Genomic DNA, 25670 nt, shown 5'->3' on the forward strand with positions numbered 1-25670 from the left:
CACGTGGTTGATAAGGTGGGAAAGGAATGTGAGGTGGTTGACGTTACACGTCAGCAGTCCTACCGTGGGAAAGGAATTCGGAGTGGCTCATGTTACACATCAGCAGTCCTATCGTGGGACAGGCGAGCACTGCAGACCTTCGGTCGGTAAGATTGTCGGTAAAACAGCACGATTTTGACCCTTGATCGATACAACTGTCGGTAAGATTGTAGGTAAAACAGCACGATTTTGACCCTCGATCGATACAACTGTCGGTAAGGTTGCACGGTTTTGACCTTTGGTACGTCAGACTGTGACGTCATCGCGGAAAAGGGTTTGAGTCTGGGCTGCGCGGAGCGGAAAAGGGTTTGAGTCTGGGGAGAATGTATAGGCGGACTGGTCGGCTCGGTCGGTAAGTGTCGGTAACCGGAATCTGCGTGTAGAACCGGCCTTGCTGTACTACTCGCGAACTGATGCCGCTGGAACTTTTGAGTTCCGGTGCTCCCATAGTCGTGAAACTGAACATGACAACAGTCGAACCAATTGGCTTTTCATGATGAGTAAAAAATATATTCATTTCGGGGTAAAAAAATCAAAAATTTACTGACGTGAAATGAGACGGTCGTAATAAAATATGATTAGGTATAACATTTCACATATGACCAAACATCAAAGGTGAGGTGTGGTAGCAATCGCGACAATTGTCGGGTGGATGAAAGGGTGATTTCAAATCGCCCCAGACTAATCGCCAAAACTAAGCAAAATATGGGAAAACACCTTCAAAAAAACCTTTCGGATGTCGAGGGGAAAAGAATACGGTGCAGTTCTATTTTTTGTAGGTAAGCGAGCTGAGCTGCGGTGAAGGTCAACTTGGTTTTTTATAAACGGAATAGTATTGTTTTTCTTGCAGAATTTGAAACAATATCAGATTCTGCATTAAAAATATCCGGATATATATAGTATAAAAATAATTACGAGATAAGAGTTGTGCGTTTTGGATCATAACAGGGAGGTCAAATTATTGTAAAATACTCAAAGTATAAAAATGTATCACTAAATTGAAAATAAGAATCACACGTATGTTTGTACATACGTTTAGCATTGGCAACATTTCATGCAGATTTCGAAATTGATATCACATAATTTGCGTTAATATCTGAATGATTTATAGCCTAGGGAAGAATTGATACTGACATCTTAGAGCATATACAGTATCTGGAAATGATTCTTTGCGAACAATTCAAAGTCCCCATAGTGTTCAGATTGGCACAAAATTTATCTGACCAATCAGGACTGGATAGAGTGCCGTCAGTGGTGCCCCCCGTAGAGGTGTAAGAATCATAAACATACGAAAATATTGGCGGCCAGGCATAGGTAGGCTCTTCTCAAAGTGGAACCGTCCGCGGAATAGAGAAGAAAGAAAGATCAAACGGCCGTTCCTATGTCTGTTTAACGACAATAGCGCGATAGGGACAGACACGGCTGTGGGACTTGTCATCTCTTTCTATTGCCTGGACGCTTTGAGCGCTGCCTCACCACCTCTATCTTAATCTCTCTATGGTAACAATCAGCTGAAAGTGTAATATCGAAATGGAGGAAGAGAGAAGAACTAGTGTACCAATGTTACCCTTGTTGAGTAACGCGTGTTAAACGAAGGCAACTGGGACTCACTGAGTTCCCCTCTCTCGTTGGCCCACAAACTCCATTTCTTGTATCTTGAGTGCCCCACACCAGCTCTTACTTTCTTTATCTGCCACCCATTATCCAAATCAATTTCTTCTTTTTTTGAAAATTCAGAAGTAATGAATGAAACGAGTATTAATAACGAGCTTGACATTATTTCGATTCCGAAGAAGATTTGGTTAATCTCACGCGTATTCAAATCTGTGGTTGAGTCGAAGAGGTCAGGTTATGCCGCCTGCGACGTGATATTTATGTTTTGCTAGCTGTCAACCATGTCAGGTTATTCGTTCTTTCTGCTAGCTATCAGTCGAGACAAGCTAAATGGACTACGATTCACCGTCGATTGTTCCAATAAATTATCGTTTTTGTAAAAGTGGAAATCATTTACTGAAAGAAGTAAACATTACACGCTTGTCGGGATTTCGATCCCAATGATAATTTTATTTATCTTAGTTAAATTCAAATCTGCCGCATTGTCAGCTCAGTCAGGTTATACGTTCCTTCGGCTAGCTGTCAGTCTAGACGGGCTGGATGGACTGGGATTCACCGTCGATTGTTCGAATAAATTATCGTTTTTGAAAAAGTTGAAATTATTTAATAAAAAGAAGTAGGAAGTACATGCTTGTCGGGATTTCGATTCCAATGACAATATTATTCATTCTAATTATATTCAAATCTGCCGCATTGACAGCTCGGTCAGGTTACGTGTACTCTGTGCTAGCTGTCAGTCGAAGGGGGCTAGATGGACTACGATTCCTTGTCGATTGTTCGAATCAATTTCAGAAAAGTTTAAATTCACAAATGAAACGAGTAGAAATATACGCTAGTCGGAATTTAAATCCGTCGCTCTTGTGAACATTTATATTTGAGGTTACGTCGGTGTGGCAAGGTTATGCCGTCTTGAGACTTGCGAGTAATTATTCGTATTATTTCTTTTCCCGTTTTTATGGAATGAACAAGAGCAACGCAAGGCAAATGACTTCTTATCATATTAATTTCGATTCTCGTTTAGTTCGACTCGTTTCCAAGTTTAAAAGAACTGCAGGCAATAGGTATGAGCTATAGAACGCGACACAGTAACAATCATCGCTGGAAAACTTCTAGTCGCGGGTGAAGTTCATAGAGTTGCCACGTGATTTGTTTGTGGCAGCACGAGCTATACCCGTCAGTAGCGGAAGGTATCACCAGCGCCGTCACTCTGTATCTGCGATGGAAGATGTAAAAGCATGATCCCGGCGTGTAACGTTGGTAAAAAATATCCCCAAAATGAAATGTCAGCATTTTTCATAATCGCACAGCAGGTCAGCTGTCACAAACGCCGCATGTATGCACACCCAAATATATCATTATATACCCATATGTCATTAATTATTAATATCGCTTTTAAAATAGACAAGGACGCATAGCCTTAAATTCATTATTATATTCGTATAATTGATTTATTATATGAAACAGTTCGTGGCGCGACCAAAGCGGAACGGCGTAGTTGATCGTTGCAACGTCAGCGTCCCCGCGCTCGCCAGATCCCGGGTGTAACTAACACCGGGATGAGGCGAGCGCGAGATCACGCGCTTCAGGAATGATCATCGCGAGGCGAGCCTTTGTTCTAAATTGTAAAATCAGCAAAAACCTTGCTCGCTGTCCGACGCTCCAAGGGGTGTCGGACGAGCGAGCGAAGTTAGTCCCGTTAGAGACAGCTAAGAATGACCTCAACGGAACCCGGCTCCTTCAAAGCTACCGTGTGTAGAGGTTATAAGTCCTTTTCCGCCACCGACGATTAGAGGGTAATACTCTAATCTGTACGCGGTCGGGGAGGCTTCTTGCGTCGCGGCGTCAGTCTTTCGAAGTAAGTAACAAGTGCTTAGAGTTGTGCCACGAACTTAATCAAGTTGTGTAGAGATGAGAGTGATCATAGCTGAGCAAGAGAGTGAGTGAGAATTCGGAGTAGAAACCACCAAAGAGTGAGTAGGTGTATGCAAACATTAGATAAAAACATTGTAAGCTTTCTCGTTTCAAATATTCACCTGCTGCTTCGCTTGATACTTGCAATTGATCATTAAAAGCTTGCATCCAATCGTAAACATTCTATTACAATATAATTGAATCATCCAACCCATTTCCCAGGGATCGCCCTGTAGAGGACGATCACCTACGCATCCACGATAAAAATAAATATAAATCTCTGCGGAAATCTAGAGGGTTAAGTCGTCGTGTACGAGACCGCTCCGCACGTGACACAGCTGCCGTTTTTTCAAATCACCGTTAAATCCTACGAGACTGGGCTCAAAATGTGTGTTACATGAGCGCCGAGTGGCATCATACTGGATAGTTTGATCCATTCAGTGCAACTGTGAAAATTTTCTCAATTTGTGTGAGTGGTAACCGAACTGTAATTTTTTTTCAAAATTTCGAAAAAATCAAAAATCCCTCTACCTTTGGCCTTGCTCGAGTTTCGTTGCGATCGGTTTAGCGTTGTAGGAGTTTTGGCTCTCCGCGTTTTCGAGGTGTACAGCGCTTCTTTGATAGCACCTTAAGCCAATACTCGGTTGATGGTTCAGTCTTCTCTCTCTTCTCTTCGTTTTCCAGATTTATCATATGAAAAGGCATTCCACATTTCACGAACTGCAGACAAATACCAATGCTTACACTGTTTATTATGACTAGTTATGACAGTATGACTTCAATAACACTGGCAGATATTTATCTATGAATTATAAAATCTTTCATTGCAGCAACATAACATCTCTTATAATAATGACAGGTAAGTATTGCAATTTCAGGTAAGCTACCATCCGATTCCTCGTCAAATACAACATTTCAAATCACAGTCATATTAATTATCCTACCACATTTTTGATTATTCTAAGCTTATAGAGTAAGTCTACTGACTGCTTCAAACAATTTGACGCGTTATGTGGTGACGAATCGTAGTTCCAATTGCAGCCTCTCAGACTAAATTGGTTACAGCGTCAAGTATGAATCTTATATAAGTTTGTCAAATCTGTTTTGTTAATAAACACACGTGACTTGACAGTTATTCGACAGCTTTGTGAAAAAAATGGTCATTTAATATTAGAAATAAGGTACCAGGTGTCAGCATCAGATTTTCCATGACTTTTGAACAAACTAACGTCGTAAAATTACCTTCTCAGGTGTCATACACTTATATTTTTTTTCAGAGCTTGTCATAATAACCGTCTAGAGTTCTGGCAGATTGAAACCACAGATCCACTATGAAAACTTAGGTCATCTGTAGTCGCTGATTTCACAAGTGCGTTGTCATCAAATACAGTTAAGGCTTGAGAGTTTAGAAAATTAAGATAGCGAATCAGGAAATTGACGATAGTATTCAAGGAACTCGTTGAGAAACTCGTTAGAATCAGCACCGTACGCCTTCATCAACTAGGTCATATTTTTATGACGACTCTGGCATTGCTCATGGTGTCATACACACTTGGATCATATCAATCTACTGTTTTATGTCACGAAGATCTGGAAAGTACAGCAAAAATTCTTGTACTATCTATGGCTTCAACATTGCCATTTGTGGTAGTCACTTCAAGATGTATCAGAAATTGCTTATATGCAGTGTAACGTGACATTTCGTTTAGGCATGCCCGCTACAAGATGGCCCCTGAATCTTGGGCGGAACCCAGGGATAAGGGTCTCTGAGATCGGGTCGCGAGATAATAATAGAGAAGCGCCAGAACTGGAGTCACGCATCCGAGCTGCGACAGGGACGCAATAGCGAATTACGATTAAGGTATTGCAGGATTGTGTTTTTTTTTATTTTTTTGGAGTACACAGGCTACAGGCCCGCGACCAACGCCAACGCCGAGGATATTTCGAGGCGTGGCGAAACTGCGACGATCCTGTGAGAAGGATGCTGAGGCTGCGGAGGGGGAGGGGAAGCCAACGCAGATCCCTGCAGCGCGGGAATCTAAGGCGGACGCGGTTCCCGCTGGCGGCCAGCGCGCCGCAGCCTCCCCGCTCACCCCGCCTGCCCCTGACCAAGGCAACCGCGAGAGACCGGCTAGCGACGAGGGAGCACCACTCCGCCTAACCCCGCGACACCGGAGACTGCGCGGAAGACGACATTGCGATCTAGCGTTAAATTCTGCGCCGCGAAGCGATGATAGGTGCGTGTCAAGTGCGCAATCTCCGAAATCGATGACAGATCAATTGTTGCGCATTCTTAGGGTGATGACGTCACAAAGGATTAGCGTGACGAGATTGGCGTTGCGGCCGATCGGCCATCTGAGATCACTCTAGTTCTGGCGAAGAACGGAGACTGCTGCAATTTCCTTTTATTTTTTGCGCTGAATTAAGTTCGTTAGGTGTCGTAAGGAAACGTTGCGGTTGCGAAGCGTAATGGATGCTCACCGTCATGAGGGCGTAGGTGAGTTCGTCTTCTGGATGTGGAGCGGTGAGCGCTGCTAATATTCTTGCGAGAGAATTTCGAGAGACATTACCTAAAGGCTTGCCGAGGAACGGATGGCCATTGAGGATTTGCGTTAACGAACGTACTCGAAATTCTCTAGCCGAGAAATCTGCTTGGTGACCGTAGCCTGAGTTTCGCGTACTAACGTAGAGCCACTGTTGAGTGACCGAGAAGGTCGAGTCCCGAGTTTGAGTCGCGGCAAGACTACTGTAATTTGAGTGTAACCAAATTCCGTTACACTGGGTCACGTCGAATCAGTACGATAAAGTGTAATTTCTCGTGTAGGTCGCGAGTCGTCAAAGGGGGAGCGTTCGAACTCGCGAACCGTGTTCCGACGTCGTGGCAAAAGTTGAGCTCGGGTGCGTGATGATAAGTTATTTAGTAGAAGACGGTCGTGGTTAGCGCGTTGAGTCACATTCTTCGTTTTGGGTTTTTGAATTATTGTTTATTAGTAAAGTGGCGATTAGCGCCCGTAGGCATAAGGAATTTTAGAGATTTATTAACGATCGCGGTTAGCGCGTCGATTGTGATTTCGGTTTAGTTTTTGTCGAGTGGTTTATTGTTAAGTTGGCGATTAGCGCTGTAGTTAGTGGAGGACGGTCGCGCTTAGCGCGTCCAGTCAAATTTTGTTTTTAGTTTTGAGCTATTGTGTATCGTTAAAGCAGCGGCTAGCTCACGTAGGCATTAGAAGCCGTCTAGAGTTAGTCATTTCGTTTTTCTATCTATTATGTTATTTTTTTTTTTGGTTAGATCTAAGTATTTGAGTACGAATCGCGAATAGCACGTTAGGAATTATTATTTTTATTGTTTGGCATTTTTGATCGCGAAGAGCGACTGTAGAATTATTATTTCCCGTTTTGTATTTTAAGTCGCAAGGAGCGACGTTTGAATTATTATTTTCCTTTCGTATTTTTCTTGTTGTTTGTAATATCGTTGGCTGAAAATATACACTGCTTTGATTGGATGTTCACTTGATAAAATAACGTATTGGCGTTACGTATTTCGCATCTCTCTCTCTACCCAAAAACTACCCTCCCCTCTCCGCGGTACTGAGCTGTCGAGTATATTGTCGCGACATAGCGCATCAACGATTTCGAGGCGTGTTTATCACGCCAGGCGCCCAACAAACTTCGCGATATTGTGTTTAGGTCCAGGATACATCGTGGACGCCGAATCATTGTGCACGCGGTGAGTTCTCGGTCACTTGCTCCAAGTGACCGAGGTGCGGAAAAATCCACGTCACAGCAGATACAAATTGACTTGACATTGGATCAGGGCACCTTCCACCGCAACTTCTCATCACGCAAAAAAGTAGTTCCAAGTGATCTTGGCTTTATTTGTAAGTCAAAAGATATTTGAATTAAGAACTCTCTCGTATGACGTAAGCATCGAAAATTCTGATAACACACATTACTCCTGTGTCAAGCCCAACATAAGCAACATTGTTTGGTGTACTCTCCATTCGTTTACCAGCAACATCTGTTATGCGTTATCAGTATTCTAATTGTAATTTAATTTGAATCCACTAGAAAAATTAGTGGGACGCAATGGAGCTTTATTACCGTTAGCAAAAGGATTTCGGAAATTAGGAACGTCGAACAATCGATCAATACATCGTATAAATCGAACGGTACTCTGGGTTCCCACAAAGTTTCGCAAACATAGAGTCACGTCGCAGTATGAGATCGTATATGTCACGCTACTATTGCTTGAAAGCTTGAGCAGCTGAAGCTACTTTTGTTTCCACTTTTTCATAACGAATGTGAGCCTTCCAAAGTTCATTCCCAGCACGAGGCCCTTCTTGTGCTTGTCATGAAGCTGAAGCATCAATGAACCTCCATGCTATTACATTTCCATTGCTGCCTTTCAGAATTTTTATATTCTCTAAACAATTCTTAGAAAGCTTAAGTATATGACTAACAAAACTTGATTTTAGACCACTATCACACAAGTTTTTTTCGCAGCATTCTCGGTGTGGTTTTATAGTGGTGATGATGGTTAGCAATCCTAATACGTTTAGCAGTTTCGGGTGTTGTTGATCGCCTGTTTTGCTTCAGTGTACTCAGCAATACTGGAGATGGTATTTTGCCTTGAAACTGCTACGGAGCCCACTTGGTTTGCTGTATTTAATACAATCTCAGATTCACTCTCAATGCCAATTGCATGGTAAATCAGACATTATGTTGTTTTGCTTCATAGCTGGAATGGCAATTGAAGAACTCGTAGAAAAGTAATTGTGTGCGGTACTGAAGCACTTTTTCTGTCAACTCGGACATGCTTTATAGGCGGTCCTTGCTGGCATAAATCATGCACCCTCTGTTCTGTCACCACAGGTGCTTCTGCAATAGATATTTAAAATAAACAGGTATTCTTACCTTAATACATCACGATCAAAAATATCGTTGGGACAGCGCTGATCCTCTGACACAGAGACATGGTTACATGGCCGGACGGGCCATAACAGTTGCTCTCGAAATATTCTGAGCAAAGGTGACTCGTCTGACTGAGGTTAAAACTCTGCTTTCCGATACGTATGAGCTATTGCTTTAAGAGCTTGGGATTTTGTAAAGAAAATCTGAGAACAAAAGTGTTTCATAAACACGTGTTTGTGAGGATCAAGAGAGATGTTAGTTTTCTCATCTGTTTTTAAACAGACAGTACGTCATTCATTTATTTAAAACGTGGATTACTTGTAAAATGAATGCTGAACTTAGTTTGTTTTTACAGCTGAACAATATATATATATACAAATATTTTGTACGATTCTAAGATGGTTGGAACGCTTCCAGGAAGTAATTTGGTTCAAGCCTTTATTTTCTGAAAGCTTTCCTCGTAAAGTGGTGCGAAAAAAACTGCATAATTCGAATAAGTTTAAAATTTGAGCCCAGATTAATGTTTTTCAGCCCCAACTCAAGCAACTCGGGTTGAGTTATAGTAGAAACCTGTACAAAGACAAACAACATTCAACTTTATAGAAAATATCTAATGCATTTCGATACAATATTCTATGCAGGTATTACTCATATGTATGTGATATTGAACTTCTTCAAGAATTTCATCCTAGCATAATTTATCGTAAATTAATGAAACGTAATCTCACCTAAGGGATAGACATAATACTTTTGACTATAATTTTATAGATATGTGTACTTACTGATGAACTACCTTCAGCAAAATTATTGGCTTTTTTGCCGCAACAATAGCAGTCGATAACCATTTTGCTATTCTTCTACTTATCTTGTTTATTTCAGATACGGCTATTACACGCGTTATTACGAAAGGTTGTTATGCAACTATATACGCGCCACCATTTTGGGTGTCAAACTGTTCAATCAGTGATTGCTGGCCTATGCCCTTTCCAGTGTATAGTAGAAATCTCCACTCACTTATCAGTGGTGGTAACCACTAACAAGTTAGACTTCATTTGATCAATACCGATGAGCGAAATATCAAAAACGTGTACAATCAGTAAACTATGAAAAATGGTGTTTCAGTCCTGTAAATTGGAAACACAACGGACCCTATCAATTAAGGGCGTGGAAGCTGTTGGTTAAACAAAATAATCCTTGATTGGCGGGGATTTCGGTTTAGCACTCACAGTCCGAAGCAAATAGCAATGCAGTTCGATTTCCAGTGGGTAGGAGGTTAATAGTCGGTCTCGCCCTCGGATAGTTGTAATCTAAAACTTGTAAAGAGGTTGTTTAACACTCCTCGTTGAAAACCAGCTGTCAGACTCTGTAACTGATGGTATGGTGAAACTTCATTGAGATTGCTTTGTGAAGTGAAAAATAAAAAACCACGATCAAACTGTGTACGTTGAAAACAAAATAAACTGTATTGAACAATGGTGTGTAATTGGTCATCTTATAAAAACAACGATATAATTCACTGAAGTTGTTGTTGAGGTATTCTACCAATATATCCATTTGAAACGTAACAGTACTCGAGATGTGCTTATCAAGTGAGCTAATCAAAATCATCATTTAGTAGCACATCGCCGATTACAGTCTGATCAGTAGTATTGTGAAAGGAATAGTATGAGGTTATTCATTCGACTCAGAAATGAGTGACGTGATCGTTAATGCTGGTTTGGCAGGAGAGAAAATTTGTAACTACGAACGAATAAATATACATTTACCCCGTCCTTCTGTTATTTTCATTCGGAAGTTAATATTTGTGGGTCTATCTGGTTGTGGCAAAAATAATTCAGAAATCATAAATACAAACAGACACGGCTGGTGATAGTTGGATATCGACATCTTAGGATAAAATTAGAAATAAAGGAAATCTTATCGATTAACAGTGTGAGATTGGTTCGTAAAATAAAACAACGAAAGCTCATTGGAGGCCTTGGCATCTCGTCTAGCGGTGAGAGTCTGGAAAAAATAATAAGGCAGTTCGACTCTCCGTCGGTAGAAACCAGCTTTTGGTAAGGGTAGGCTGGATTTTGAACACTTCTTGAAACCCTCTAGCGGTGAAAATACAAATGTAATATACCGGTAATAAACCGCCTGACGTTAAGGCCGGTTTGACCTCCGTAGGTAACATGGATTAGTGATAAGGTGGAAAACGATACAAGAAACCTTACTTGGCAGATAAGGTGAGGTTCATGGCTTAGAAGCGTCCCCTTATACCTACTATATATAGTAATTTATGTCACAATTGTAGAAAATGGGAAATTTCTTGATGAATTTAAAGTTTGTAGTGTGAGCTGCAAATGCGAGTACTGCACTTACACAAATACGAATGCTAAGTTAGCGGCACGAGTGGAGAGTGAGTGTCTACAATCACACAAGTACTAAATAAACACAGCATGGGCCACGGTGAGCACTGTGAACACACTGGTTTGGTATCAGCTGTAAAAGAAATTTTCATTTGAGTAGCAAACAAATGTGATAAAAGCATTTGAAAACAAAAGTGAGCCACCTTCAAGAACTCCAAAGACATAGACCGAGCTTCATGAAACCTGATGATCCGGGGGCCCGTGGATATTTTTACGGCAAATCGTGGACACTTTGAAATGTGTAGAATTGAGGCTGCTGAGGTCGTCTATTGTGCCCACGTAGCACAACATTATAATCAACATGTAGGTTGAGGCAATATGTTTGTCATATTACATTCATCTTGAAACTTGTCTGGTATTCAGGTCTTTGATCAATAATTACTAATGAAACACTTCTTACGGCTAGTGTTACGTCCCAGCCGATAATTGAGGAGCTGAATTTCAAAAGGGTATCTTTTTATTTTTTAGTTTATTTCAGTACAAGTGAAAAACTGTCTACTTTAAGCTATAATTTTTTTTATTAATATTTTTTGATTCACATGCATAGTGCTTGTGGTGATAGAAGCCGTGAGTTCATTTTCACTGTAAAATTTTTTTTAACTTTGAGTGTAATTGATATTTAAAATTAGAAAATGTGCCCTTTTGATCCGAATTTATAAAAAGATACCTGTTTGATCCAAAATCATGAAAAAGCACCATTTTGATCCAAGGTGATAAAATAAAGTACCCTTTTGATTTAAAGTTATAAAAAATGTACCCTTTTGATCAAAAGTTATGGAACAATGTATCTTTTTAATTCGGATGAATGAAAAAAAAAATTTTCTTTATCTAAAATAATTAAAGATGTTTCCGGATTACTTAATTGAAGTAATCATCAAAAAATATTTTTTTATCCAAAACAAACAAAAATTTTTCAACAAATTATTCATTTCTGGAAATAATAACATATTTTATAAAACTGCTAAGAAAAATTAACTATTGAACATTAGAACAATTGACTATATGAAATATTAAATTAGAAACAATGAGTTATAATTTTTAAATCATAATTCACAAATAATTTAATTAAGAAATTATAAAACTATTTAAAATGGATAACAAAACATAAAACACCGAAGATGGATCATTAATTTTCGAAAATAATCCATTTAAATTCATTTCCTCTCTCAAAATGAGTAATTTGATAAACTCAAATGATTTATACATGAAAACATTGACGATCATCTTCTAAACAATCGCACGGTTCGTCATCATTTACCTCCAAAAGTTAATTGTTTGAACTACAATTTAACACATCAACGCACCAACTTAAGTTTGGATCCCTCGATCAGTTTTGACCGTACAATTTTGTTAGCAAATTTTTTACATCGTCTTTTTTAGCATCACTTACTGAATGCCCTAATTTTAATTGTGAAAAATTCGTTTTAATTTGTTTCTTGAGTAATGACTTTCTGTTGCTAGCAATAATCTAATGAATTTGGCAACATTTTCCCGTTTTCTCAAATTTTTAGAAGATTTTCTATCTCTACCTCTATTCTCTTTTGGTACTTTGCCACGAAAAATTGTTTTACTGACAGTTGTTATTCTTTTTGCACTTACAGAGAAAACTGCTTGAGAGTTTTTTGCAAACGCTTATCACACGTTTATTTTTTTTATATAAATAAAAATGATTGCTAAATAATCGAGGCTTGGATTTATTTGAAGTAGCTGCATATTTGATTTGAGTTGGCTGGTTTGAAACCATAAGCCTGCTTAAAAACATATCTAGAGCAACTTTAGTTTTTTGATTATAAAAAAGTGTTCTACTTTGTAGAATCTCATCAATTGTCAAACTGGAGCATTTGAATTTACTTTTCGCAGGATGATGACATGGTGATTCAAAATCATGTCCTATTGGGTTCTTGTCAGCGTATCTATTAATAAAACAAAAAATTAATTATCGATGTTGATTTCCGCCAAAATAAATTGTATTAAAAAATATCATTCAATAATCGTAAATACTTAGCATGTTGAGTCCATGCTGATTGCGGTCTAGTCCGTGTTTTTTTTTTTACTCCATTTTTAACACGGGTCAACACAAAATTTTACCTAGACTTCAAAGTATTAAATTTCGATTCTTTAGTTCGTAATTAGACGAAAAAAATATGTTGCATGAAAAAGTTTGCTTTTGTATTTAGGAGACTGATTGAACGATATTTTTCAAAATCTGTGGTTTCAATTATCAATTAAAGATGCAACCATTTGAATAAACATTTTTATTATTTTTATTAAGTTTTACTATCAAAATAAGTTACAAAAAAGTAGAAAATAATTCAAAAGTGCACGCTTTTACTTTTTCTTTTATGTTCGTGAGTAATTTCTCTTGATAAACCCCAAATATAGTCTCCCATCATGTTTTCATTGTATTGGCCTCGATAACGTTGTTCGAAGCTGAAAATGTCCTGATGAAAACGTTCTCCTTGCTCTTCTGAATACGCTCCCATGTTGTTTTTAAATTTATCTAAATGAGCATGCAGCATATGTACTTTGAATGACATCCTGCAACCCATGGCCTTAAAATTTTTTAGCATATCCTCAAGTAGCCTTTTGTAGTTTTGAGCTTTGTTATTTCCCAAAAATCTAGAAACGACTACTTTGAAACTGTTCCAGCTCGCTTTTTGAGTACGATTCAGCAACGTTGGAAATTTTTCATCGGCGAAAATCTGTCTGATTTGCGGACCAACAGAAACCCCAGCTTCAACCTTCGCTTCTGATAACTTCGGAAAAAATTTTCTCAAATATTCAAAAGCTTCCGACGTTTGATCCAGCTTTTTCACAAATTGTTTCATCAACCCCAACTTAATGTGCAAAGGCGGCATTAACACTTTTTCCGCTTCAACAATCAACTCAAATTTTACATTTTGTTTTCCTACACAAAATTCTGTGTGAATAAGCATTCTTACTATTACTATTACAAAAGCAAACTTCATACCAGAAAAAGGTATTTTCTTTTTGCTTTTGTTCATAATTAACCAAAAAATCATAAAATAAACTTTAGGACGAAGAACAACATTTTTTTGTAGAGCCGTGCTATCAGAACCTCTTAAAGAATGTCGAGACGTCGCTGGTATCAATCTGTTCAATTTAACGTATCAAGACCCTGATCGATATTGCTATCATTTTCAGCACTACGCTCAAATGGTTATGTATGACAGGCATCTTCAGACAACTTCATTACCTGTGAAGGTAAGGTAATGGAGAGATCGATATTTAGTGATAATTGCTTCATAGAAGCTCGCCGAAGATTGGGAAATTTTCGCGACTTCGAATCTAATTCATTGATGAAAAATTTCTCATTTCTCTTTTCTCTTTCGCTCGTCTCAGTTCAGAGTAGATTCAATTGTTTATCTGCGAGTTTCCCCAGAAACTTGTTTTGCCCGGGTCTGTTCCCGTTCTCGTGAGGAAGAATTGAGCATTTTCATAGAGTTACTCAGGACTATTCATGAAGTTCATGAAGATCGGTTGATAAAACAAACTTCTCTTCTTCATTGGCTCCCGTTTTAGTTGTCGATGCGGAATCCACAGACGACCAGGTCTACTCTCATTTTTGTGTCGCGATGTCTCTCGGATATGATTAATTTTATTCCTTTTTAACTAAACATTACAAGAATTTTTCTTTAAGGATTTAAAAATTCATTCAATGAAATATTTTATTAGTTCAACAGTTGAAAAATATAAGGCAGTTTTAATTTTTTTTTTTAGTTTTGTTTTTACAGACTCACATCCTTCACATCCTTCGGTTTGTTTCTCAAAGCAGAAGAGGCTGTCTTTACAATTTTTACACGATGTTTTTTCGTTGTGGAAGGTTAGATGAGGATTCACTTCGTGAAGTAGATGTTCTGGTCTTGAACTATCAAAGATAAATAAAAAAACAATTATAAAAAGGAAATCGTTTCTTATATTCACTTTCTCACTTACTAGGAAATAAAACATGTTGGACACATGAAGCCATGTTTTCCTTTTCCTACTTTTCCGTTGAACATTCCACAAGAAAATTCTTTCCATTTTAGGTCAAACATTTTTTTCATTTCTTCTTCGGAAAGACTGTGAAGTTTTTGGAGATCACATTTTTGAGCCAATACCCTGGCGTTTATTGAACTATGAACTCTTGAAGACATGTTTCTCCTGATAGGGATAATTTGATAATGATTTGTTTAAATATCAGAAGTTGTTTGTTTCGTTTTAGTCGTATGTTTTTCCATAAATTTTGTTTCTTTCTAGAAACTTATTCTCTTGAATCGAGTTTGTGTTGGATAGGCTTTGGTTTCTTTTATGATGTGAATAGAGCCACGATTATTTTTCGAGGTCGATGGGCGATTGCATGATTTTCACATTTTACTAACCCCAAGTGTCAATTTTTTTGAGCACTTTTTCAGGTTAGTTGATACACAACTCTTTCCTTCCGACTTCTCCCGATTCCTCAGGATGACTGGTGGCCTTGGTTTTGAAGAACTACATGGAAATGATTCAGATAAGATCGTTTCTTTTCTCTTAAATGAATATTTAATCCAACTAATCCATGTTTTTTCCCAAATTCGCTGAGCAAATTTGGATTGATCTGCCACCGCTCACATTTGTCCTCACAAACTGTAGGGTGTGCTGTTTCTGGAAGAAGTCTTGGATCCATTCACCCATTCTTTTTCCTGTTTCCTGATGCCAATTCTCAGAAGGAATCGGCTTTTCCCGTCTGGTTTACCTCATCTAGTCCCAGAGTTTTCCTGGTTACGGTTTCCCACCTCGTCGTATACATCTGTGTTTGTTTCGCCGGTCTATCTTCCTGAAGAGAATTGGATTTCTTTTCGACGTCAATCCGGACCATTTCCGATTTCTTCAAATTCATGAAGATACTGTGACGTGTAATTTCTCGTACCTCAACTACTCGAAGAAAATGACAGAGAACTTACCACATGCACAATAATTTGGCGTCCACGATGTAACCTGGATGATGAGAAAAATATCGCAAAATGTTGTTGGACGCCTGGCGTGATGAACACGCCTCGAAATCGTCAATGCGCTATACCTCGCAAATATGCTCAGTAGCTCAGTACCGCGGAGAGGGAAGGGGTGATTTTTGGGGAGCGAGAGCGCGAGATACTCAATATCAACGCGTAATTTTACCAAGCTAATATAAAATTGAAATAATATATTTCCAGACAGCGATAATACAAAACAAGAGAAATCACAATGCTAAATTCGCTCTTCGCGATTCAGGATCAAATGCTTAGATCTAACAACAAAAAAAATTATACCTCTACATTCGCTCCTCGCGATGCAAAATAAAATAACAGCTACAAAAAAAAAAAAAAACATCAACTCTAAAAGAATGTAAGACTACGTGCGCTAGTCGCTTCCTTGAATAATCAATGCTAAACCAAAAACAAAATCTGACCCGACGCGCTTACCGCGACCGTCCTCGACTAATTATAGCGCTAATCGCCAACTTAACAATAACCCTCTGGACGAAAACTGGAACCAAAATCTTCCTCGTCGCGCTGACCGCGATCATCCTCTACGGTATCGCGCTAATCGCAACCTCAGCTAATACACCCAAGAGCGGAGTTTCAAACAACAAGAAAACTATGACGGGCCGTGCTGACCGGGCTAATTGCAATCCTGATCAGCACCTTAAATCATGATTGTGTACGTATATTTTGCCACCGTTCGTCGCAACGCATCCGAAATCACCTTTCCCCGTAATGCCCCAACGCGATTCGCGAATTCGAACGCTCTCCCTTTCGACGATTCGCGACCTACAGGAGAGGTGACGTTGTATCGAAATTGACTTGACGTGACCCCGGGCAACGAAATTTGGGTTGCACTCAAGTTGACACAATAGTGACTCGAATTAAAACCGTGACTCTACTCAACCTTCTCAATCACTCCAAATTAGCTCTATTTTATCACGCGCAACTCAGGCTACGGTCACCACGCAAAGGTATCGGCCGAAGAATCTCAAGTACTTTCGATAACGCAAATACTGGATGGCTACCCGTTCCTCGGCAAGCCGTTATTAACTAACCCTCGAAATTCTTGTGCGAGAATATTAACAGCGCTTACCGCTCCACATCTTATGGACGAACTCACCAACCCCCTCGTGAGTCTTCGGTATTGCCATGTTGGTTCTCGCAAAACTCTCACAAAGACGCGCTCGCTAGTGTTTTTGACCTCGCGACTATCTCCCACGAGATTGGCGCGCACCTGTCGTCGCTTCGCGGCGCAGAACTTAAAGCTAGATCGCGATATCGTATTCCGCGCAGCTCTATGGTGTCCCGGGGTTAGACAGGGTGGTGCTCCTTCGTCGCTGGACTGGCTCTCGAGGCTGCCTTGATCCCGTGTCGGTGGGGTGAGCGGGGGACGCGGCAGTGCGCCGGCCGCCAGCAAAAATCGCGTCCGCCTTGGATTCCCGCGCTGCAAGGATCTGCGTTGGCTCCCCCTCCCGAGCCTCGACATCCTTTCCGCGAGATTGTCGCTCTTCTGCTTCGCCGAAATATCCTCGACGTCGGAGTTGGCCGCTGGCCTGTGGCCGGTGTACTTAAAAAAAGTAAAGAAAAAAACAAAAACCTGCGATATCTCGATCATGATTCGCTACTCTGTCCCTCTCAGCTCGGCTGCGTGACTCCAGTTCTGGCGCTCTTCTACACTACTTCGCGACTCGATCCCTGAAACCCCTAACCATGGGTTCCGCCCAGGGTTCAGGGAGCACCTTGTAGCGGGCATACGTAAAAGAAATGCCACGTTACAATACATAACACTAACAACATTTACCTTTCTAAACAAGGCGCTTAACATTTTTGAAATTCAATTTAATGCTCAACTATCTTCTCAAAGTTTTCTGTGGTTTACTTTGAGACTGTGGGCAAATGCCAAATAGTGAAAAGGAAGTCTTCAAATTTTTAGAGCCACAGCTCCAACTCACCTTCGAGCACTGACTGCTAGATCACTTTTTCAATTGTTTTGTCTTTCCCGAGTCGGGGCGACTCTTTTCCTCGGGGTGGAGTAGTGCTACAAAGAGTGAAATCACCCGTCTTACCCCCTTCTTAATGATCTAGTAGTCATCATTGTAACATTTTATTTTCTTTCTTTGTATTGATTGACACAAAATCCCACACATACACACACACACACATTCCATCCATTTGCATTATTTAAAAACTTATTGTAACTGATTGGTGGTCGATTTCTCTCGTCTTTGATGAGACGTTACATAGACTTTAACAATCGAACTGTTTTTGGAGTAAATTTCACTTATCGGTTTAATTTTGCGGTCCCTCGGTGGCTCTCTCCAGGGGACCGGAGGGTTCTAGTGATGAAGGGATTCCGCAGAGTTGACGATCGTCTCGATTTGGGCTGGCCAGTTTTTCCCTTGGAGGACGTTGTCGCGGAGATGTGCTTCGAACCGTTCACGTTGACGTCCCGGGGTTAAGAGACGAAATCGGGTCGAATTCCCCACCACTCGATCTCGATCTTGATTTTGGAGTAGGGCACCGGCTTCCCCACTCCATTTTCAAAATGGGTGTAAATCATGATCCCTCCCAAAATGAGGGGATCACTGATACTCGTATTTACAAAGGTTCGGAATAGGAGATCTTACAATTTCCCCCCTTTTCACGAGAGTGAGGGAGATCAACGATCGGGAAAAACCCGATGCATTAAAACTCCAAACATCACAATTCTTTTTAAATCGGCCATTGCCTTCCGTGGCTCTTTGATACATCCATACACACACTATCATACAATTCACTCAAATTCATTCGTAAGGACATTTTCCAACATATTGAAGAAAAATATAATAAGCACAACATGGCGAATCAAATGTAGATTCATATAAAACCTTCTCGACATATAAAAACATATTTGTACACAGAATCAGCAAATTTCAAAGGGTGATTCTTCTTTCTATTCCTTCATACCACGCATCAGATAATCATTAATTTTACTTCGATGCATATACAATATTTTCGACAATGGACACCAAGGCCCTTCTCGATGAACAATTTACCAAGGCAGAATAAGACATGTAACGAAAGAAAATACATAAAGATTATTACATTTCATAACAAGCACATATATTCACGAGTTTGATTTCCGTCACCGGAAACTATGAGGAACGTTCATGGTACTTTCGTAAATTCCATCGATTATAAGTCCCTACTTCGTCATAATTCCTTTTTGGATCGGCCAAAATGAAGGCGTTGTCGCCAATCTTACGGACTATTTTGTAGGGACCCTCGTAGAGGTGGAAAAATTTTTTCGTTACTCTATCCAATGCATTAGACAGATGTCGAACTCGGAGCAAAACAAGATCTCCGATGTCAAGTTTTATGACCGAAACTTGGCCCTGTTGTTTAAGTCTATTTTTAAACGATCGCGTCATATTCTCACGGGCGAGCGTGATTAAGTAATCGTGAGAGCGCCCTTGAGATTCCGGAAAATTCAGGATTTTCAAAATCTCATCCTGGATCGATTTACCAAAGTGTAATTCGTAAGGAGAAACTCCCGTACTTTGATGAACAGTTACATTAAGAATTACCTCCATATTTGGGATAACTTGAACCAACTTTGTGTGCCGGTCCGAGCACCAAGTGCGAAATAGCCTGCCTAACTCCCTCATCACTCTCTCAGTGGGGTTAGACTGGGGATGACGTATCGAACTGTACAATGTCGGAATCCCTGCTTGTTCAAGTTCTCTCCGCCAAATTTCCGACGTAAATTGTGTCCCATGATCTGCTAAAATGCGTTTTGGAATACCGAGACTTGGGACGAAGTCCTTGAGAATCTTGTTAACACAGGCTCTCGCAGTTGCCTTTCGGATGGGGTAAAGTCGGACATATTTGGAGAAAACGTCAAGAGCCACAAAAATATATTGTAAACCTCCCCGCCCAGTTGGAAGGGGGCCATAAAGATCCACGCTAATCAACTCGAGCACACCCTTCGAGATTACGGGTTTATGCGCTCCTTCCATGGAAAAAGTTAGGTATTTTACACGCTGACAAATATCGCACTCAAGAACAAATCTCTTTACCTGAACGCCCATTTTTTTCCAGTAGTAAAATTGCTTTAGATACGATACCGTCTTAAAGACCCCAGGATGTCCTAATTTTACATGAATGTCTTCGATAAGGGGACGTTGCACCTCTTTGGGAATCACGACTTTCCATGACAACGAAGCCTTTTCACGATGAAAAAGAACCTGATTATACATGAAAAAATCATTAGGAGGATTGGTTGAAGAACAATTCTCAATAATCTTTGCAAGGGCTTGATCCTGGACCTGCCATTCGCCCATTTTCTTAAAGATACGAAGGAGGCTCGCATCGTAATCAAGCATGGCGACTGTGATTAACGATGGGAGCTCTTTGCTCTTCTCTGGCAATAGATTTTGAGACAGCGTTGCAACCATTAACCGCCGTTCCTCATCCTCGTGAAAACGATTATCCGGGTTTCGGCTAAAAAAATTGGCAACTAAATTATCTGCGCCGCGACAATGAGAAACAGAAAAGGAGAACTGCTGAAGAAAGAGACACCACCGAGCTATGCGAGAATTACCGAAAGAAATTGAATTCAAGAAAGTTAAACATTTATGATCGATGATTATTTCAAAATGCGTTCCTACGAGATAAACACGGCATTTATTCACCGAATAGACGATGGCCAGGAGTTCCTTCTCTGTTGTAGTGTAGTTCACCTCGCATTTGGTTAAGCAACGTGAAACCACACTCACAACGTTATGGTCTCCCGTCTCCGTCATTTGATAAAAAATACCGCTTATTCCTCGATCACTCGCATCGGTCTGCACTCGATAAGGCGCATTAGGAATGATATGTTTCAAAGAAATACATTTTACGAAATCTTGTTTCAAATTCGCGAACGCTCTCGCGTGTACGGGAGTCCATTCCCAAACTGCATCTTTTCTCAACAGTTCCTCCAACGGGGCCAAGGATTCGCTGTGGCGAGGATTAAATTGTCGATAACAATTGCATACGCCTAAGAATTGTTGCAATTGACGTTTATCGTTCGGCTCCGAGAACTGAATAATAACTGACAAGCGCGATGGGTCAGGCACAACTCCACGCTCGGATAGCATAGACCCTAAGAGGGGAATCGACTCTTGGAAGAACAAACATTTTGATAGTTTTAAGGTAAAATTGAATTGCAAGAGACGTCGAAAAATTTCTTCCAATACATAAACATGTTCCTTTGTATTTTTTGTTCCGATTAATATGTCATCTATATAGCACGAGATAAATTTGTCCAAATCCTTCCCTATGGCAAAACTTAATGACCTAATAAAGCCGCTACCAGCGGTTTTCAAGCCGAAAGGAATACGACGAAATTGGTACAAATTTGAATAAAATAAAAATGCAGTGTACGAGCGAGATTTTATGTGCAAGGGTACTTGCCAACCCGTGTGTTAGATCAATTTTCGAAAAGTATTTGGCTCCGTGAAACTTTTGGAGTAAATCTGACACAAGAGGTGGAGACTCTTGATCATCGTCAATGACTTGGTTCAAATGCCTCGCATCCAGACATAATCTTACGGAGCCATTTTCTTTTCTGACTACTCTAAGCGGATTACAAAATTTACTAACGGTCCTTTCAATCACGTTATTTTTCAACATTTGTTCAATTTCTTGAGCTACCGCAGGACGTAATTGATGAGGAATTGGATACGTGAAGCGAATTTTCGGGTTCTCACAGTTTAATCGAATTTCATGCTCATACCCACGAGCACAACCCGGTTTGTCCGAAAATAATAAGTTATATCTCTGTAAAAGATTCGCGAGATTCTGCCTATCACTATCCCCTAGCGATAAAAGTTTGCACGCGAATGAGAGGGGGGCGACGGAAGCATCGGGGATGTTCACGGGCAAGACGCTGCGTTCGTACATTTTTTCTGGATTATTTGCTTGGATATTTTTAATCGTTAAAGAATTTTCATTATAACTCGATTCTTCAACGCTAATTATATAAATATGCGTTCCTTCCTTTTCCCGCGAACACACCAAGGCCTCTGGCGCGCCCCTGTCAAATATCGCAGCTGATTCCGACAGGCAAATTCCTCGAACCTCGATTTCTATCGTTCTGTAATTGATAATGGTTTCGTTCCGCGACATCCAATCATGACCGAGTATAACATCTGAGGTTAAAAAGGGGATTACCAAAAGCAGCGTTCCAATTACTAAATTCTCTATTTTTATTGGAACGAAAATTTGTCGCTTTATGACTGTCGCCTTTTTCCGAATCGCCGTGGACACTACAATGTTTGAGACAGGCAATTCTTCAACTTTATGTTTTTTTATTAATCGATTGTACAACCGTTCGGAAATCGCGGATATTTGGCTCCCCGTATCAAACATAACAATCACATCCATTTCTAATATTTTCGTACGGGCATGTGGGCTTTTGGCGATACGAGTTCCCTTTCTACACGCATATTCTATTCCTTTCTCGATTCCATCATCTAATTCTTCTATAAAATCATAATGTTGTTGGCACGATGTCGGACCGGAGTACAATGCGCTCATGTTCAGTTTAAATGATTCGAATTATTTGAATTAGCACTTTCCCTAGGTTGATTATTTACATCTTGTGACGGTGGGAGGAAGCGAGTGTCAGGCATCGCGAACCCGTGTCCGCTATCATATTGCTGGCCTGATCTCCCCGTATTGTTATGATAACTTGTCTGTTTACGGCCTCGACGATTAAATCTTTCTTGCTTTGTTTTCCTCTCCGGTAACCCGTTAAAGTGATGATTTGAACTCATACTATTTAATTTGACTCCGTTATTTCTGGGATAATAATTATTGCCTGATTTTTTATGTTCTCTCGCGATCTATTCTAATAACGTCAAGGTTTCCCAATGTTTGTGCAATTAGATCTGTATCCGCAAACTTTAGCGTTGAAAGAGTTTCTTTTACCCACGGAGAATATTGTTGAATGATGTTGTAATTAATTTCGAATTTCGAGAGTTTGGGTACAAAATAACGAGCTTCGGCCAGTTGCTTATAAAAATAAGCTTGCAGTGATTTCACGCTGCTCTCACATCGCTTTTCTGCCCAATTCTTTTTAAATCGAACGCGAATTGGTATTGAATAAAATTCTTCTACAAACTGATTCTTGAATTCTTGAAAATTTTCTATATTTCCTCTTAATTTAAACCATGAATTCGCTTTCCCTTCGAGAGCGTGTTCGATTACTATTAATTTTTTCTCTTCCGGGACATTTTTAATCTTAAAAAACTTTTCCACCTCATCCACGAATTTAATGGGATGAGTTTCGACCTCATTACTAAATTTTGGAATCGACATGTCAAATTTAATACCATTCACGTTACTCACAATCGCGGTGAGGCCCTCCGTGATGTTCCGTGCATTTTCCAGGTCTGCATTTTCATTTACAACACGTGTCGATGGTTGTAACCGTTTTTCCTGGGCTTCGAGACTCGCTTTTAGTTGTTCCAGTCTTATTCTCTCTTGGTTTAATCTCTGCCACTCTGCCTCTATTTGACTCGCTCGCGACGTATTGCTCTCTTTCTCACGTTCGTCATCTCGAGTGAGCCCCATCTTTTTATTTACTGTAAAATTTAAACTTTCAAATTTCTGTTTTACAGGACGACCCGATTTCGTAACGTACGTTTGATCGTTTTTATCTCCCATTAACTAAAATATTTCCTAGAGAGTTCTACTAGTCAGTTGTGACAATTTCAATAAATTTCGCAAGTTTATCGTCACTCGTCAAACATAACTTATTCAAACCACATAACCATCACCCAGTCTCCATATACAATAATATAAATTATTGATTTAATTTTCTGAATAGTTGTTAACAGTCATTCTGTAATAAATATGGAATTCAGGCCTCTTTTTTGGGCGCCATTTGTAACATTTTATTTTCTTTCTTTGCATTTATTGACACAAAATTCCACACATACACACACACATTCCATTCATTCGCATTATTTAAAAACTTATTGTAACTGATTGGAGGTCGATTTCTCTCGTCTTTGATGAGACGTTACATAGACTTTAACAATCGAACTGTTTTTGGAGTAAATTTCACTTATCGGTTTCATTTTGCGATCCCTCGGTGGCTCTCTCCCCGGGACCGGAGGGTTCTAGTTATGAAGGGATTCCGCAGAGTTGACGATCGTCTCGATTTGGGCTGGCCAGTTTTTCCCTTGGAGGACGTTGTCGCGGAGATGTGCTTCGAACCGTTCACGTTGACGTCCCGGGGTTAAGAGACGAAATCGGGTCGAATTCCCCACCACTCGATCTCGATCTTGATTTTGGAGTAGGGCGCCGGCTTCCCCATTCCATTTTCAAAATGGGTGTAAATCATGATCCCTCCCAAAATGAGGGGATCACTGATACTCGTATTTACAAGGTTCGGAATAGGAGATCTTACATCATAGATAAAAGAAGTTCATAAACCTCTTATGTCTTTGAAAAGAATAAGGTTGCTGCGTCAACCAACATTATTGTAAAAACAGTCTTGTTTCAGACTTCAAACTAGAAACACATTCTTTGCTATTAAAGCTTTTCCATAAAATTTTACTCGCGCCGGTGATTGACTCTCTAAATGAGCTCGCAAATCCATATTTATTTTGCAACATCTTAAAATGTTACAATATTATATATATATATATATATATATATATATATATATATATATATATATATATATATATATATATATACATATATATATATTATATATATTATATATATTATTACATATATACTAGGGGGGCTTCGCCCCTTGCGTGTTTCGCGCCTACCCCCATTTTTGGGTAAGGTTGAGAGGGGAGAGTGAAGGTGGTGAAAGGTCAGATTTTTGTAGGTATAGGGATGTGTATGGGGTATTCCACGCTAAATCGACCACTTTTGAACCCGACCCCTTTCTATTTGGCTGAAAGTTTTTGATCCTTTTCTATTCTATGAAAAACGTTTCTCAGAACTTTTTTACCGAACCGTTGTGTCCGGCGTATCACCACACGTCTTTTTCATCTCGTTACTCTCCCACGATCCTTACAGTTATAACCCTATCATCTCATTCCCGTCCTTGTATTTCCATTCTGGCTCATGCCACTCGCTTTTTGTCGACTCTGCTACTTCTATCCCTCACCATCTTGCACACCTTACGCCCAATCCTCTGTACCTCATGGCATTCCTATTCCAACGTTCGACACAATCAAGTCTTTTTGCAACATTCAACAATCTTACGTATAACTTTTCTCACCAATTGTAAACTACACACTCCGTTCAAAACTACTCCACAAATCATTCAACCAAATATATAGTTCATACCCCAAACACCCAAACGGTTATTCTACCCTATATATTGGTGAGTCTTGGTGAGCGGTCATAGAAAAGTATAACGTATATTTTCGTTAACGTTTCGGCCCGGATATGGGCCCTCCTCAGAACAATTAATTTTTTTATTTGACTGTCAAGAACAAGAATTTTTTCCAGTAAGACATAAATTTTTATGGATGTAATACTATCGAAAGTTATTGTCTATTGTAGGTTAGTGAGAACATATCATATATCTGTTATGATTAAAAAGTAATAGAACTTGAAAAGTAATTTACCTTTTATAAGACAGAGGATTAAGACACTGGTCAGAATCATAAAATACTGTTTGGAGAGCGAAGGTTCTTTAAATAGGATGACGGTGAACGTTGTAGACTTCTCAAATTGTTAAAAATGTGGGTGTAGAAGATATGAAAGTTAGTAATTAAAAAAA

The 25670-nt window shown here is 39.7% G+C and overlaps 1 protein-coding gene across 1 annotated transcript in view; it reads left to right on the forward strand.

The window, feature by feature from the left end:
- LOC124300690 (glutamate receptor ionotropic, NMDA 2B) overlaps nucleotides 1–25670 on the forward strand; it is a 1918249-nt gene that overhangs the window by 820334 nt on the left and 1072245 nt on the right. The gene's annotated exons all lie outside the window — the stretch shown is intronic.

The sequence above is a fragment of the Neodiprion virginianus genome, chromosome 3 (assembly GCF_021901495.1).
Source record: "Neodiprion virginianus isolate iyNeoVirg1 chromosome 3, iyNeoVirg1.1, whole genome shotgun sequence".
NCBI classification, from domain to species: Eukaryota; Metazoa; Arthropoda; class Insecta; order Hymenoptera; family Diprionidae; genus Neodiprion; species Neodiprion virginianus.